The following is a 16,163-nucleotide window of genomic DNA, read 5'->3' as shown; positions in this document are numbered from 1 at the left end:
GCTGAATAAATATTTTTGAGTGTATAAATAAAAGAATAAATGAAAAATTACAGACTGAGATCTTTGAAACATTATGAAATTTTGGATCTAGAAAAGAGTTTCGAAAATTCTTCATTTTATGGCTGTGGGAAAAGATTCTGATAATTTTCAGAACTGTTTTTATACTTCGTGTATTTCAGATTTGAATGGAGTTCATCCAAGTTGTCATCACTGATGTAAGACCTGTTTCTCATGGGCAACGACTTTGAAGAACTACATTGATTTGGAAGCTTATGTTTGCTAAAACCAGTTTTATTATTTAGACACTTTCTTCTCTGTGAGTTTCTTTTTGTTTCAACTACTATACAAGTAGTGAATAAACTATGAGATCTCCAAAATTATAGAACCACGGGTCTATAGGTGGTTGGGTTGGACGCTGATAAGAAAAGGAAGGGACTGCCTTTCCTACAGCCAAGGACATAGACCTAAGAGATAGATCTCTCTCATCACTATTTTTGTGTTGTTATATACTTTGAACTTTCTAAAGTGATGTATAAGCAACATAGTGGAGAAAAAATGGTGTGGATACCATGCTGTATATAACTTCTATAAAGCTCTTTCAACCATTTCCTCATCAAAGAGTCCATTACATTTTGGGCCTAGCCAATCTTGCAGACTCCCCAGGAGACCTAAGTTTCATCATGGAAAGAGTCAATAATGTGTCCCGAGGTTCAGAACCTCAATTTTTACCTAAGGTCCCAGGAAAAATTTCTTCTGACTCCCATGACTTCCATTTACTTGTGACTTGGGAATCAGAGAACCAAGTTCAAGTTTCTGAACTCATTCTCTCAGAATATTTTCCTGACAGATCCAGATCTAAAGTCCAAAATATTTCTTTAAAATAATGTTTTCCTTCTAATGTTAAAATTCAAAACTTGAAACAGAATTTCCCAGTTAGCCGTGTTATTAGAAGGATACAATTAAGAAAATAATACAAAAGAGCAGACAACTCGAAAATAATTTTATTTTTCTTCATGCCTAGCAACGAATCTTCATATTTATGCTTGACTAACACTTACAGGAGAATGAGCTTGTATTTAGTGACTGCATGGTACTCTGGGGCAGAAGAGTAGGAAAGAGGTTCTAAAATATATTCATAAAGATAATGATGATGCAGTATGTTTAAGTAGATTTCAGAATTCATAACATGTTGGCTAGGTGAATAAGCAAGATTTTTTTCCTGCTTATAAAAGTTATAAAATTAGACAGCCTAGCCTCCAGTTCCAATAGTGTCATTCATTAGCTCTGTGATCTTCATCTGGTGGCTTGCTTTATCCCAGCATCAATTTCTTTACAGCTAAGAAAATGATATCAATCTCATGCTTACATCATTCGTTCAATAAGCACTTACTGAATGTCTACTGTGTTCCAGGTATGTGTGTAGGTTTAGGGATGCAATGGTAAAAGCATACATTCATAAAAATTCTTAAGGAGGAGTGAATTAACTAACCAACATGAAGTGCCTGGCATATGACAGATACTTATTAAATATGGTGTCCCCCTACTATTCTATTTATAGGTAAAGATATTAAGTTCAGAATAGTTACATGATTTGTCCTTGGTCATGCACCTAGTAAATGACAAAAAGCAGCACTTAAGACAACATACTGTTCAAGGTGCCAGCAGGAAACCAAACCCTCAGCTGGAATTTTGGAAGAGATTTTATAAGGATGTAACTGTTCACAGAAGTATCCGTCAAGAGACTAACATCGGCTGGAGGTCCTTATTAGCCCTGAGACCTAAAGAGAGGGGATGTGGAACAGAATGTCCACCTATAGAGCTGTAGTTATGGAAGAGCACAGATACCACCAAAACCACTCTGAAGCAGGGAGGGAGCAGAGAGAATAAAGCCTTAGTCTTGCTCACCCCCTGCTCTCTGGTCTCATAGTGGCAGCTTCCACTGGCCAAACTTAAGGAAAGTCAGAGGACGAGGAAGCTCTGGTGCTGCCACCTGCAAAGCTCAGCCTTATGATGCACAGAGAAATATGGAGAAAGGCAGAATTTGCCCTTTTGCTTCAATGATTCATACTCCCTGACAGATACTCTATACCTATCCTCTCTGGTACGTTTTCCTCCATCAGCTAAGCTAGGAAATATATTTCCTCAAATCACCTTCCCTGTGTGGTATTATGTTAGAATTGACCAAAAGAGGAGCTTGGATGAGATTTGGGAGGCCACTGCTTTGTAAATTCTTTGTAACCAGACACAGTGACAAACAGATGCAGAGAAGTTTGGTGGATTCCATGTTGTCCTCACCCTCTGCTCCTCCACATCTCACTCCTCTTCCTGTCTGTTGGCCTAAGTAGGAGTCAGAGCCAACTGCCAGATATCTGAGACCACCTTAGATCATCCAGCACAAATCAAACATCAAGATGACAGCTACCTCATGAGGGGCCCCAGATGAGATCAGCAGAAAAACCACCTATGTGAGCCCAAACAAAATTGCAGACCCACCAGGTGTGTAAGTAAATAAAATGTGTGTTTTGGTTTTAATGTTTAAACCACTAAGCTTTGGGGAATAGTTTTTTATATAGTAATAGATAAATGATACAGTTGGTGTTCATAATGGCAGATGTCATTAAATAGATATTTTAAGCAGATAAAAGAAATATTTAAATACAGATTTGAAATGTGCTTCTGAGCCGGTGGCATAAGTAACTAAATTTATTAATGGACACTGTAAACCCCAAAGGATCTTTTTTCCACCAGCTAAATGGAAATGTTCTTTACATGACAAAGACCCTGCGGATGTTTATTTCTCTTCTTTCTTTTTCCCTTTCCCAGAGGCTTGAGACTTAACCAAAGCAGAGACTTGCATGTGGCTGAAGAGAAAGTGGGGCTCACTCCAAAGTATCCATCTCTAGGGCAAAGGGCTCCTTTAACTACTTGGCCTTCCTGTGCCTCAGTTTGTTCATCTTCAAAGTAAGGGTTCTAGAGGACCTAAAGCCTCAGGGGGTTCTGGATGAATTTGATTGGGAGGAACACCACAGCATTAGAGATGCAGCAGAGAAATGCACTCTGATCACGTCACTCCTCTGTTCCAAACTCCTGAGTCCTCTCACTGGGGAAGGGCAGAGGACAAACTCCTTAAAGCCTGCCTTCTAATGCCTTCTGCAATCTAGAAAAGATGCATGGTCAGCCCAAGTTCCTCCCAAAACGACATTCTTTATCAGCACCAGAATACCTTCTATTTTCTCAGTGTGTGCTGGACTTCCAATTATTCAGGTCTTGGCAAACATCTTACTTTACTCCTGAAGACTCTTCCCCGGGATTTTTCTCCTATTAGTCTCCTATTGAAGTCTTCCTGATACCTCAATTAAAAGGTTGTGACTCCCTCCTATTCACTCCCATTATACCTGGTTTTGTGCCACCATCCTAATACTAATTAAACGCTATCTGGGATTAAGATGCAAGGGAAGCTTCTCCTTTACTTGTCTGTTTATTCTTTGAGAGCAAGGATGATATCGTACCCATTTTTGACATTCCCTATTGCAGTTAATGTTATTGTCTTGCCTATGTTATATGTTAAATAAATATTTCTCTATGAAAAGATAAATAAATGAATGGGTTTGAAGAGAGATCTCACATATAAGAAATAGTTGTGTTTGGGATGAAAAATTTTGTCATAAAAAATTTCAAAACTTGCCTTAAAAGAGATAAAGTCTAGAACAAGAAATTCAGGGAAGAAAAGATGGCGGTGAAGTAGAGAGACGTGGAGTGCATCCCTCCCCACAGATGCATTGGGAATGCACAGAAGGACGCAGTCATTCCCACAGAGAACCAGCTGAACACCAGCACACGGCCTCGGACACCAGAAAGGGCTGCGGGGAGCCCGACATAGCCAGTAGGGAGGCATCTACGAGGGCTCAAAGAGGGGGAAGCGGCGGAGCTGTGGCAGACGGGAGGGAGTGAGAGACACACGGAGGGTCCGCAGCGCAGCTCAGCGTTCCCGGACCGAGACGTCGATCCGCGGCTGAACGGAGGGTCCAGGAGCGGGAGCGTGGGAACCGGAGAGCTGGTTCAGGGTGAGAAACGTTGTTGCCTGTAGGGTGACGGACCGAGAGGACAGGAGGGAGGAGGTCCGCGGAGAGGAGTGCCTGTCCCTGAGAGCCGCCCGGCCATGATGGCGGCTGGAGGCTGCAGGCTCCCGGGCGGGGGGGGGGGGGGGGGGGGGGAGGAGCCGCGCGTGTAGCGTCTCTCTCTCTTTCGGCGTCTCTGCAACAGGCAGTGGAGAGACGTCCTGCGGGCCACCTAAGGCGCTCAGGGATAACAAGCACCCTCAGGCACTCGGGCGGGGCTAGATTAAAACTCCTTGCAATGCCAGCAGCAGGGAGGCTGCCGAGAGAAAAAAAAAAACCAGCATCAAAAAGAAAAAACCCCGAGAGAGGCCCAACTCTAAGACTTTCTGTGTATGCCTGAGCCACCAGCGCCCTCTGCAACAGGCACCTCCAAGCCTGACTGAAACAACAGTGCGCCACTGCTCACTCACTCCCAGGAGAAGGAGCCACTATTGTACCCTCTCCCTCCCCACACACCAACGCTTACAGACGAACAATAAAGGAACCTCTGCTGGTCACAGAATAACGCAAAAAAAAACCCAAGGCAAGGAGAAGGACACTTACAGCTGAGACACTAAGGAAACAGAAATAGTAGTTATCAATACCTATTGAACTGGTCCATTCTGGGATCAGTTCTGGATTTTTTTTTTTTTCTTTCTCTCTCTCTCTTTTTTTTTTTTTTTTTGATTTATTAAATACGATCTTAGCCCTAAGGGATCTACAAGTTTTATAACATAATTTTTTAATGATATTTTTTATTCCTTTTTTTTTTTTTTTTTTTTGCCTTTTTATATACTTCTATATCTAGCTAAGTTTTTGGTAGTATGGACAAAATATCTCTCATACTTTCCTTTCATCCCTATCTTTTATACATTTCTATTCCTTTCTTTTTATTTGCATATTTCCAACCACATTACGCTCTTCTGTTCCCCTTTCTTCCAGCCTTTTTAAGTTTATTTTATCTTAACATACTTATAAGCAACACTATCGGTCTGCTCAGACTCCTTGCTCTATTCTCCAGCTGACACACTGCCTTGGTATTTAATATTAGGCTTTTGTCTTTATCTTAGTTCTTAGTACAGTTGTCTAATTACATTCTGAGACTCTCCATTCTCTCTGGTGGTACTCCAGCTCATTTCTATATTTGATCCTAGCTTACAAAATCTCCCTGGATTGATGTTTGTATGTGTAGGGTGTTATTTGTTGTTTGTTTGCTTTTGCTTTTGTCTCTGATTTGTTCTGTTTCAGTTGTCAATTTCTGCTGGGTTTCTCTTTGAATATCTGATAGCACACTGGGGTTCTGTCAGGTCTTTCTAGAGCCTTATGTCCTAATGGATTCAGTAATTGTGTGTCTTATACATGTATGTGTTTCCTAGACTGAATATTCGTTTAATCCAATACTTGGACATTAGTCTGAGGCTTGGACAGTCTTCTATAAACACCTCTATCACCAGGACAAGCAACCCCAAAACCTTGGACAACCATGAGGAAACAAAGAAACACCATGCAGGCAAAGGAGCAGGAAAAAAACCCACAAGACCAAATAAATGAAGAGGAAATAGGAAAAATGCCTGAAAAAGAATTTAGAGTAATGATAGTAAAAATGATACAAAATCTCGATAACAAAATAGAGAAAGTACAAGAAACAGTTCATAAGAACTCAGAAAAACAAACAGCAATGGATAACAAAATAACAGAAATTAAAAATACTCTAGATGCTATAACCAGCAGAATGACTGAGGCAGAAGAACGAATAAGTGAGTTGGAAGATAGAATGGGGGAAAAAACTGCCACAGAGCAGGAAAAAGAAAAAAGAATAAAAAGATTAGAAGACAGTCTCAGAGACCTCAGTGATAACCTTAAACGTACCAACATTCGAATTATAGGCATCCCAGAAGAAGAAGAAAACAAGAAAGGGTCTGAGAAAATATTTGAAGAGGTTCTAGTGGAAAACTTCCCCAACATGGGAAAGGAAATAATGAACCAAGTCCAAGAAGCACAGAGAGTCCCATACAGAATAAACCCAAGGAGAAATACACCAAGACACATATTAATCAAACTAACGACAATTAAACACAAAGAAAAAATATTAAAAGCAGCAAGAGAAAAGCAACAAACAACATATAAGGGAAAACCCATCAGGATAACAGCTGACCTTTCTACAGAAACTCTGCAGGCCAGAAGGGAATGGCAGGATATACTGAAAGTCCTGAAAGAGAGAAACCTACAGCCAAGAATACTCTACCCAGCAAGAATCTCATTCAGATTTGAGGGAGAAATCAAAAGCTTCCCAGAGAAGCAAAAGTTAAGAGAATTCAGCACCACCAAACCAGCCTTACAACAAGTGCTAAAGGAACTTCTCTAAGTAGGAAACACAACAAAAGGAAAACACCTACAAATACAAACCCAAAACAATTAAGAAAAAGGTCATTGGAACACACATGTCAATAATCACTTTATATGTAAATGGATTAAATGCTCCAACCAAAAGACACACACTGGCTGAATGGATACAAAAACAAGACCCTTCTATATGCTGCCTATAAGAAACCCACTTCAGACCAAGGGATACATATAGACTGAAAGTGAAGGGATGGAAAAAGATATTCCATGCAAATGGAAGTCAAAAGAAAGCTGGAGTAGCAATACTCATATCAGACAAATTAGACTTGAAAGTAAAGACTATTAAAAGAGACAAGGAAGGACTCTACATAATGATCAAGGGATCCATCCAAGAAAAACATATCACAATGGTAAATATCTATGCCCCCAATATAGGAGCACCTCAATACATAAGGCAAATGCTAACAGCTCTAAAAGGGGACATCGACAGTAACACAATAATAGTGGGAGACTTGAACACCCCACTTACATCAATGGACAGATCATCCAAACAAAAAATAAACAAAGACACACAAGCTTTAAATGACACATCAGACCATCTCGACTTAATTGATATTTATAGGACATTCCATCCAAAAACAACAGACTACACTTTCTTCTCAAGTGCACATGGAACATTTTCCAGGATAGATCACATCTTGGGTCACAAATCAAACCTCAGCAAATTCAAGAAAATTGAAATCATATCAAGCATCTTCTCAGACCACAACGCCATGAGACTAGATATCAATTACAGGAAAAAAAACTGCAACAAATACAAACACATGGAGGCTAAACAATTCACTCTTAAACAACCAAGGAATCACTAAAGAAATCAAAGAGGAAATCAAAAAATATCTAGAAACAAATGACAACGAAAACACAACAACCCAAAACCTATGGGACGCAGCAAAAGCAGTTCTAAGAGGGAAGTTTATAGCAATACAGTCCTACCTTAAGAAACAAGAAAATGATCGAATAAACAACCTAACCTTACACCTCAAACAACTAGAGAAAGAAGAACAAAGAAACCCCAAAGTGAGCAGAAGGAAAGAAATCATAAAGATCAGAGCAGAAATAAATGAAAAAGAAAGGAAAGAAACCATAAGAAAAATAAATAAAACTAAAAGCTGGTTCTTTGAGAAGATTAACAAAATTGATAAACCATTAGCCAGACTCATCAAGAAAAAAAGGGAGAAGATGCAAATCAACAGAATTAGAAATGAAAAAGGAGAAGTCACAACGGACACCTCAGAAATACAAAACATCATGAGAGACTACTACAAGCAACTCTATGCCAATCAATTGGATAACCTGGAAGAAATGAATAAATTCTTAGAAATATACAATCTTCCAAGATTGAACCAGGAAGAAATAGAAACCATGAACAGACCAATCACAAGTAGAGAAATTGAGGCAGTGATTAAAAATCTCCCAACACACAGGACCAGATGGGTTCATGGGTGAATTCTATCAAACATTTCGAGAAGAGTTAACACCTATCCTTCTCAAACTCTTCCAAAATATTGCAGGAGGCGGAACACTCCCAAACTCATTCTACGAGGCCACCATCACCCTGATACCAAAGCCAGGCAAAGATGTCACAAAAAAAGAAAACTACAGACCAATATCACTGATGAATATAGATGCAAAAATCCTCAACAAAATACTAGCTAACAGACTCCAACAGCACATTAAAAACATCATACACCATGATCAAGTGGGGTTTATCCCTGGGATGCAAGGATTCTTCAATATACGCAAATCAATCAACATGATACATTATATCAACAAATTGAAGGATAAAAACCATATGATCATTTCAATAGATGCAGAAAAAGCTTTTGACAAAGTTCAACATCCATTTATGATAAAAGCTCTCCAGAAAATGGGCATAGAAGGAAATTACCTCAACATAATAAAAGCCATATATGAAAAACCAAAAGCCAACATCGTTCTCAATGGGGAAAAACTGGAAGAATTCCCTCTAAGAACAGGAACAAGACAAGGGTGTCCACTCTCACCACTGTTATTCAACATAGTTTTGGAAGTGTTAGCCACAGCAATCAGAGAAGAAAAAGAAATCAAAGGAATCCAAATTGGAAAAGAAGAAGTAAAATTGTCACTCTTTGCAGATGACATGATATTATATATAGAAAACCCTAAAGACTCTACCAGAAAACTGCTAGCACTCATTGATGAGTTTAGTAAAGTAGCAGGATACAAAATTAATGCACAGAAATCTCTTGCATTCCTATACACTAACAACGGAAGAGCAGAAAGAGAAATTAAGGAAACTCTCCCATTCACCATTGCAACAAAAAGAATAAAATACCTAGGAATAAACCTGCCTAAGGAGGCAAAAGATCTGTATGCAGAAAACTTTAAGACATTGATGAAAGAAATCAAAGACGACACAAACAGATGGAGGGACATACAATGTTCCTGGATTGGAAGAATCAGCATCATGAAAATGTCTGTACTACCCAAAGCAATTTACAGATTCAATGCAATCCTGATCAAATTACCAATGGCATTTTTCACAGAACTAGAGCAAGAAATCTTACGATTTGTATGGAAATACAAAAGACCCCGAATAGCCAAAGCAATCTTGAGAAGGAAAAATGGAGTTGGTGGAATCAGGCTTCCTGACTTCAAACTATACTACAAGGCCATAGTGATCAAGACAGTATGGTACTGGCACAAAAATAGAAAGGACGATCAATGGAATAGAATAGAGAGCTCACAAGTAAGCCCAAACAGATATGGGCACCTTATCTTTGACAAAGGAGGCACGAGTATACAATGGAAAAAAGACAGCCTCTTCAATAAGTGGTGCTGGGAAAGTTGGACAGAAACATGTAAAAGAATGAAATTAGAACACTTCCTAACACCATACACAAAAATAAACTCCAAATGGATTAAAGACCTACATGTAAGGCCAGACACTATAAAACTCCTAGAGGAAAACATAGGCAGAACACTCTATGACATACATCAAAGCAACATCCTTTTGACCCACCTCCTAGAATCAGGGAAATAAAATCAAGAATAAACGAATGGGACCTCATGAAACTTAAAAGCTTTTGCACAGCAAAAGAAACCACAAACAAGACTAAAAGGCAATCCTCAGAATGGGAAAAAATAATTGCCTATGAAACAACGGACAAAGGATTAACCTCCAAAATATACAAGCAGCTCATGAAGCTTAATACCAAAAAAGCAAATAACCCAATCCACAAATGGGCGGAAGACCTAAATAGACATTTCTCCAAAGAAGACATACAGATGGCCAACAAACACATGAAAAGATGCTCAACATCACTCATCATCAGAGAAATGCAAGTCAAAGCCACAATGAGGTATCACCTCACACCAATCAGAATGGCCATCATCACAAAGTCTGGAAATCACAAATGTTGGAGAGGGTGTGGAGAAAAGGGAACTCTCCTGCACTGTTGGTGGGACTGTAAGTTGGTACAGCCACTATGGAAAACAATTTGGAGGTTCCTTCAAAAACTACAAATAGAACTACCATATGATCCAGTAATCCCACTCCTGGGCATATACCCAAAGAAAACCATAATCCCAAAAGAAACTTGTACCATCATGTTTATTGCAGCACTCTTTACAATAGCCAGGACATGGAAGCAACCTAAATGCCCATCAACAAATGAATGGATACAGAAGATGTGGCATATATATACAATGGAATATTACTCAGCTATAAAAAGGGATGAGATGGAGCTATATGTAATGAGGTGGATAGAACTACAATCTGTCATACAGAGTGAAGTAAGTCAGAAAGAGAAGGACAAATATTGTATGCTAACTCACATATACGGAATCTAAAAATGGTACTGATGAACTCAGTGACAAGAACAAGGATGCAGATACAGAGAATGGACTGGAGAACTCAAGGTATGGGAGGGGGCGGGGGGTGAAGGGGAAACTGAGACGAAGCGAGAGAGTAGCACAGACATATATATACTACCAACTGTAAAATAGTCAGTGGGAAGTTGTTGCATAGCAAAGGGAGTCCAACTCTAGGATGGAAGATGCCTTAGAGGACTGGGGCAGGGAGGGTGGGGGGGACCCGAGGGGGGGGAGTCAAGGAAGGGAGGGAATACGGGGATATGTGTATAAAAACAGATGATTCAACCTGGTGTACCCCCAAAAAAATAAAAAAAATTTAAAAAAAAAGAGATAAAGTCTAGAACTTGCACTTAATCCAACTACAGAAAAATAGATGCAATTGAAAATGATAAATGGTAAAATAAGGTCTTTAATTTTGCTTTCAGATTGTATGGTTACAACTTGACCATTATGGACAAATAAACAATTACTGTCAGCCTTGGTAAAGTGTAAAGGCTAACTAAATATAACAATTTGAATGGGATTGCACTATGTAAATAGTATTGATTTTTTTTGCGTTTGTATTAAAGTAAATCACTGTTAGAAAATAGCCTCCCTAGTCAATCGTTCTAATTTAAACCTAATTATTTTAAGTATTCCCCAGAGCTATCACATTATATCCTATCCACATATCCTGGAGATTACAGTGAGCGTATGTAAATATACACACACTAGAATCCAGACAGTTCACAACTCATCCCTTCTAATTATATGAACTCTTCTTAGGTCAAACCCCACCGCCTCATCAACCGCCCCCCGCCCCTTCATGCCCACCCAAATTCTCTCATGGGATACTTCCTGTCACTACTACAGTTTGGACCCAATATCTGTTTTTGCATCATCGTTTGATTCCTGTGAACTAATTCCTGGTTCAAGTAAAGGTGAGGAAATGTGATAGTTATGGGCCTGGAAAGCTTGTTGTATATATTGGGGGGTCCCCAACTTGAGCTCAGATGGCATATGTGTAGATAGATAAATAGATAGATACCATCTGTGTATATCTATATATCTAGATCTAGATCTACACACAGAAGGGTGGGGCAACAAGGAGCAACCCCTCTGAACAAAACTAGGAAAATATTTTTGTGTATGCATTTGGGGGGTGGTGCAAGGACAGGAAGAAACGTTCTTTGCAGTTATTTGGCCACCAGCCCCTTGGACTTTTGCCAGCCCTGAAAAGAGAGAGGCTGTTTCCACTAAGTCCTGAGACACAGGGATACCGCATGACTGCTTCAGTGTCAGGGGAAAATGACATTGCGGAGTGAGGCCTCCACAAGGAGCTCAAGTGCTTTGATGTTCTGAGATGGGAGCAAATGCCCCGTGGAGCCCACGATGCTGACAGCTTCTGGGGAAGCAGCAGCCTTGGTAGAGGCTCCAGTGTTCTGTACCCAGCTGTGACAGAAGAAGGTGCAGTGTCCAGTGTCTTCTCCACAGGGAGAACCAGAGCAGACAAATGACAAAAGGAAGAGCTGGAGGTCTCATGTGATACAAAATAGTTTTTTAATTTTTTTGATTGAAGTATAGTTGATTTACAAAGTTGTGTTACTTTCAAGTGTACAGCAAAGTTATTCGTATATATATATATATATATATATATATATATATCTCACGTATATATTCTTTTCCAGATACTTTTCCATTATAGGTTATTGCAAGTTATTGAATATAGTTCCTTGTGCTATACGGTAAGTAGGTCCTTGTTGTTTATCTAATTTACATATAATAGTGTGTATCTGTTAATCCCACATACCTGATTTATCCTTCCCCATCCCTTCCCCTTTGGCAACCATAGGATTGTTGTCTATGTCATGAGTCTATTTCTGTTTTGTAAATAAGTTCATTTATATCTTTTTTTTTTAGATTTCACATATAAATGATATCAGATGATATTTGCCTGTCTGGCTTACCTCACTTAATATGATAATCTCTAGGTCCATCCATGTTGCTGTAAATAGCATTATTTCATTTTTTTATGGCTGAGTAATATTCCATTGTGTATATATACCACATCTTCTTTATTCATTCATCTGTCGATGGACAGTTAGGGTGCTTCCATGTCATGGCTATTGTAAATGGTGCTGCTATGAACATTGAGGTGCATGAATCCTTTCTAATAAGAGTTTTCATCTAATTTTGTCAAAAATTCTCAAGGGCTCCAAGAGCGCAGGTGTGGGGTTAAGCTTTATTTGGACAGGCCAAATGATGAATCCTAGAGAAATTCTTCACATAAGAAACAGTTGAAAGAATCATTGGCCTAGGGATAAGAAGAGGGATCTTATTATTTTACTTATTTTATTAACTTTTGTTTTCATAAAGCCCATTTGCAGAAGGGGAATTGGAATTTTGAGCAACTCTAGGGAAGCCACTGGTGCGAGTACAAGGAAAGGCCAATCAGTTTGGCTGCAGGAAGAATTTCTAATCATCAGCATTGACCAACAGCCAGGAAAAATGCCTCAGGAAGTAGTGAGCTCAATCCCATTGGAAGTACATAAGCAAGGAGACAAATCCCATCAGCAATGCAGAGCTAATTCTTGAGCCATGTGGAAGAGTAGCTGTCAGACGGAAGTAGGCATGATTCGAGAGAGGAAGAAAAGGGCTAGCCAGTTGAAGCTACAAGGAAATAGATTTTAGCTCATTAGCAAGAGCTATTACCAACAAACCGGCAGCCTTACAAGCTGGTGAAATAGCTCTTTATCACCAAGCATGTTCAGGCAGAGTTTAGCTGACTACATAACAAGGCTGCTTTGCTCTGGGTAAAATTAGAAAAATACCAGAGTATGTGTGTAAAGTATTTTCTTAACAGCTAAACCCTCTCATCAGATGAAGTGATGTGTAGAATTTCATGATGATGACAATATAGATATTATTAATAATAACAGAAAAGACTTCACAGCCCTTCCCATATGCCTTCCACCATTCTAAGTGCTTTAAATGTACTTACTCATTTAATTCTCACACGACCCTATGAAGTAAGCATTTTATTATTATTATTATTATTATTATTATTATTATTATTATTTCTGTCTTACAGATGAGCAATTGGAGTACACAGAAGTTAAGTAACTTGCTCTAGGTCTCATAGCCAATAACCAGGATCACACCCAGCAAGCCCAGCTCCCCTATCTGCCCTCTTAACTAACATGCTAAAGTGAGACTGGGAGACCAAGAGACCCACCCATCAGCCTCAGCAACCCTGAGGTACCTCCAATAATCTAGTTCACCTTGGAGCACAATTTAGACAGTCACTGAACTAAAAAGACTATTAGGGTTCTTCTGATTCTAATTTCTTTTTTTTAATCTTTACTAGAGTATAATTGCTTTACAGTATTGTGTCAGTTTCTGCAGTACAACAAAATGAATCAGCCACATGTATACATATATCCCCATATCCCCTCCCTCTTGAGCCTCCCTCCCAACCTCCCTATGGAAGCAACCTAAATGCCCATCAACAGATGAATGGATAAAGAAGCTGTGGCACATATATACAATGGAATATTACTCAGCCATAAAAAGGAATGAAATTGAGCTCTTCGTAGTGAGGTGGATGGACCTAGAGTCTGTCATACAGAATGAAGTCAGAAAGAGAAGAACAAATACCATATGCTAACACATATATATAGAATCTAGAAAAATGGTACTGATGAACCTAGTGGCAAGGCAGGAATAGAGATGCAGACGTAGAGAACAGACTTGAGGACACCAGGGGGAGGGGAAGCTGGGACATAGTGAGAGAGTAGCATTGACATATACACACTACCAAATGTAAAATAGATGGCTAATGGGAAGCTGCTACAGAGCGCAATAAGATCAGCTTGATGCTTTGTGAAGACCTGACTCTAATTTCTATATGGAGGAATTCACAAACACAAATCTCAGAAGACTTGGACTCTGTTGAGCAAAATGAATTTTTCCTCCTTTACCTGGACCCTATTCCCCAGAAGGGGCCATCCCTCCACAGAGAGAAGACTTTGAGCTGGCTACAGAGAAAACCACATTGCTGTGGCCTTTTTCCCAAGTTTCCAGTAAATAGAACTTGTCTCATAGAAAAATCTCTCTTAATCTTGGGGTCACAGGTTAGCAAAAAGGAAAGGGAAGGAAGGAAGGAAGGAAGGGAGTCGAGGATGGAGGGACACAAAGGAGGAAGGCAGAAGAAAGATACAATGACAGACAGAGACAAAGAAAATGAAGTGATGTATGATTCTGAATGCTAAACATCAACCCTCTCAGAGGGTGGAGAAAAGCAAACTTCACTTATGTAATACCCATAACTAGAATATTCCCTTAATTCTACTCTCTCTTCTGTTATTTGCTAGATCTGGGAAGACACATGAGCCAAGGATCTTAACAAGAATCCACACGTTATTTCAAATCTACCGTATGCTAGACTTGAAACCAAACTCTCTAGCATATGTGCCCAAGAGCAACTGAATGAGAACAATTACACTGAAACATCGAGCACAGAATGGCTTTATGCATTTGTCTTCAGGAATTCCCAGAGCCTTTCTGAGCATTGTAAATCCTGGCAGCTTACCTTGGTCCTCTTTGGGGCACTACTCAATTCATAGACCCTGGGGCTACACATGCTTTAAACTCTCTAGGAATTCCTCATAAATTAATACAATCCACCGGCTTTACCAACATCAAACACACGAAAGAAAATAGAGCAGGATATGAGAGCTGAAGGGGAGGGATTTCAGAGACCATTAAATGTAACTTTCATTTTTCAGATGAGGAAACTAAGCCTCAAGGATAAAAAGCCACTGGGGCAGAAACTTGAATTTCTGGTCTCTATTCCAGCATTCCAGCATTTTGGGTTGGATTTTTCCCCCCATCATTATTCCACGTGATATATGTCTTTTCAGAGCATTGCACGTCTCCTTTTTCTTTAATCCTTCCCTAATCTACAGGCTTACAGAGGATATTCAGTCGATGTTGCTGGCCAGCTCTATATTCCATCTATTTTGAAATAGGACACAATCTACAAAAGGTCTATTTGGCCAGAGATAAATTTCATCACAGAGGAACACTCAATTCTTGCTTATTTTTGGTACAAGTTTCACTGAAGGTCTAAGCATGCTTTCTCAGGATGAATAGGTAGTTCCTTGTCCTATTGACTCCAGGATAGCATAGATGGTCTCTGATGCCTGCCTCTACTCAGTAAGCAGTCCTAGACAGAGCTGACCCTGCTCTCTGCCCTACCTGGTTCCATGTGGCCTCTTAATACTCTCATTCTCTCTCTCACTCTCTCTCTCTCTCTCTTTCTCCCTCCCACCCTCCCTCACTCACGTTCTTATCCTCTGTGCTTTATCTCAGTAGCCACAAGCAGACCTGAATATGCTGATATAAATGTTTCGACACATAGTGTAGAACAAGGCTCAGCTGAGCCCTTGAGCCCAAACTGCACCTCCAATCATCTTCTCCCATTCTGTATCTAATGCAGTCAGGGCAACTGTGATGAGAGTGGTGCTTATATAGATAAATAATGGTATTACTGGATTTTAACCCATAGAATTGTACAAGTATCCATGAATTCTACTGATATAATAACATCAAATCTTAAATACAAAAATAAACAAATGCATACATACATACATAAATGGATAGCTCTTTCTCACAGTAGGATTCCGATTAATAAGTGTAGAAAAGAAGGGGGAAATCTAGAATCACCAGTAGGAAAACAGTAAAAAGTATTACAGACAAGATCCACAAGCTAGAAGATGAGAGTTTGAGGAGAAAAAGGATTTGCATAATCTCAAAATATCTCAACCA

This window comes from Hippopotamus amphibius, chromosome 13, assembly GCF_030028045.1.
Source record: "Hippopotamus amphibius kiboko isolate mHipAmp2 chromosome 13, mHipAmp2.hap2, whole genome shotgun sequence".
NCBI classification, from domain to species: domain Eukaryota; kingdom Metazoa; phylum Chordata; class Mammalia; order Artiodactyla; family Hippopotamidae; genus Hippopotamus; species Hippopotamus amphibius.
Note: the sequence above shows the minus strand (reverse complement) of the source record.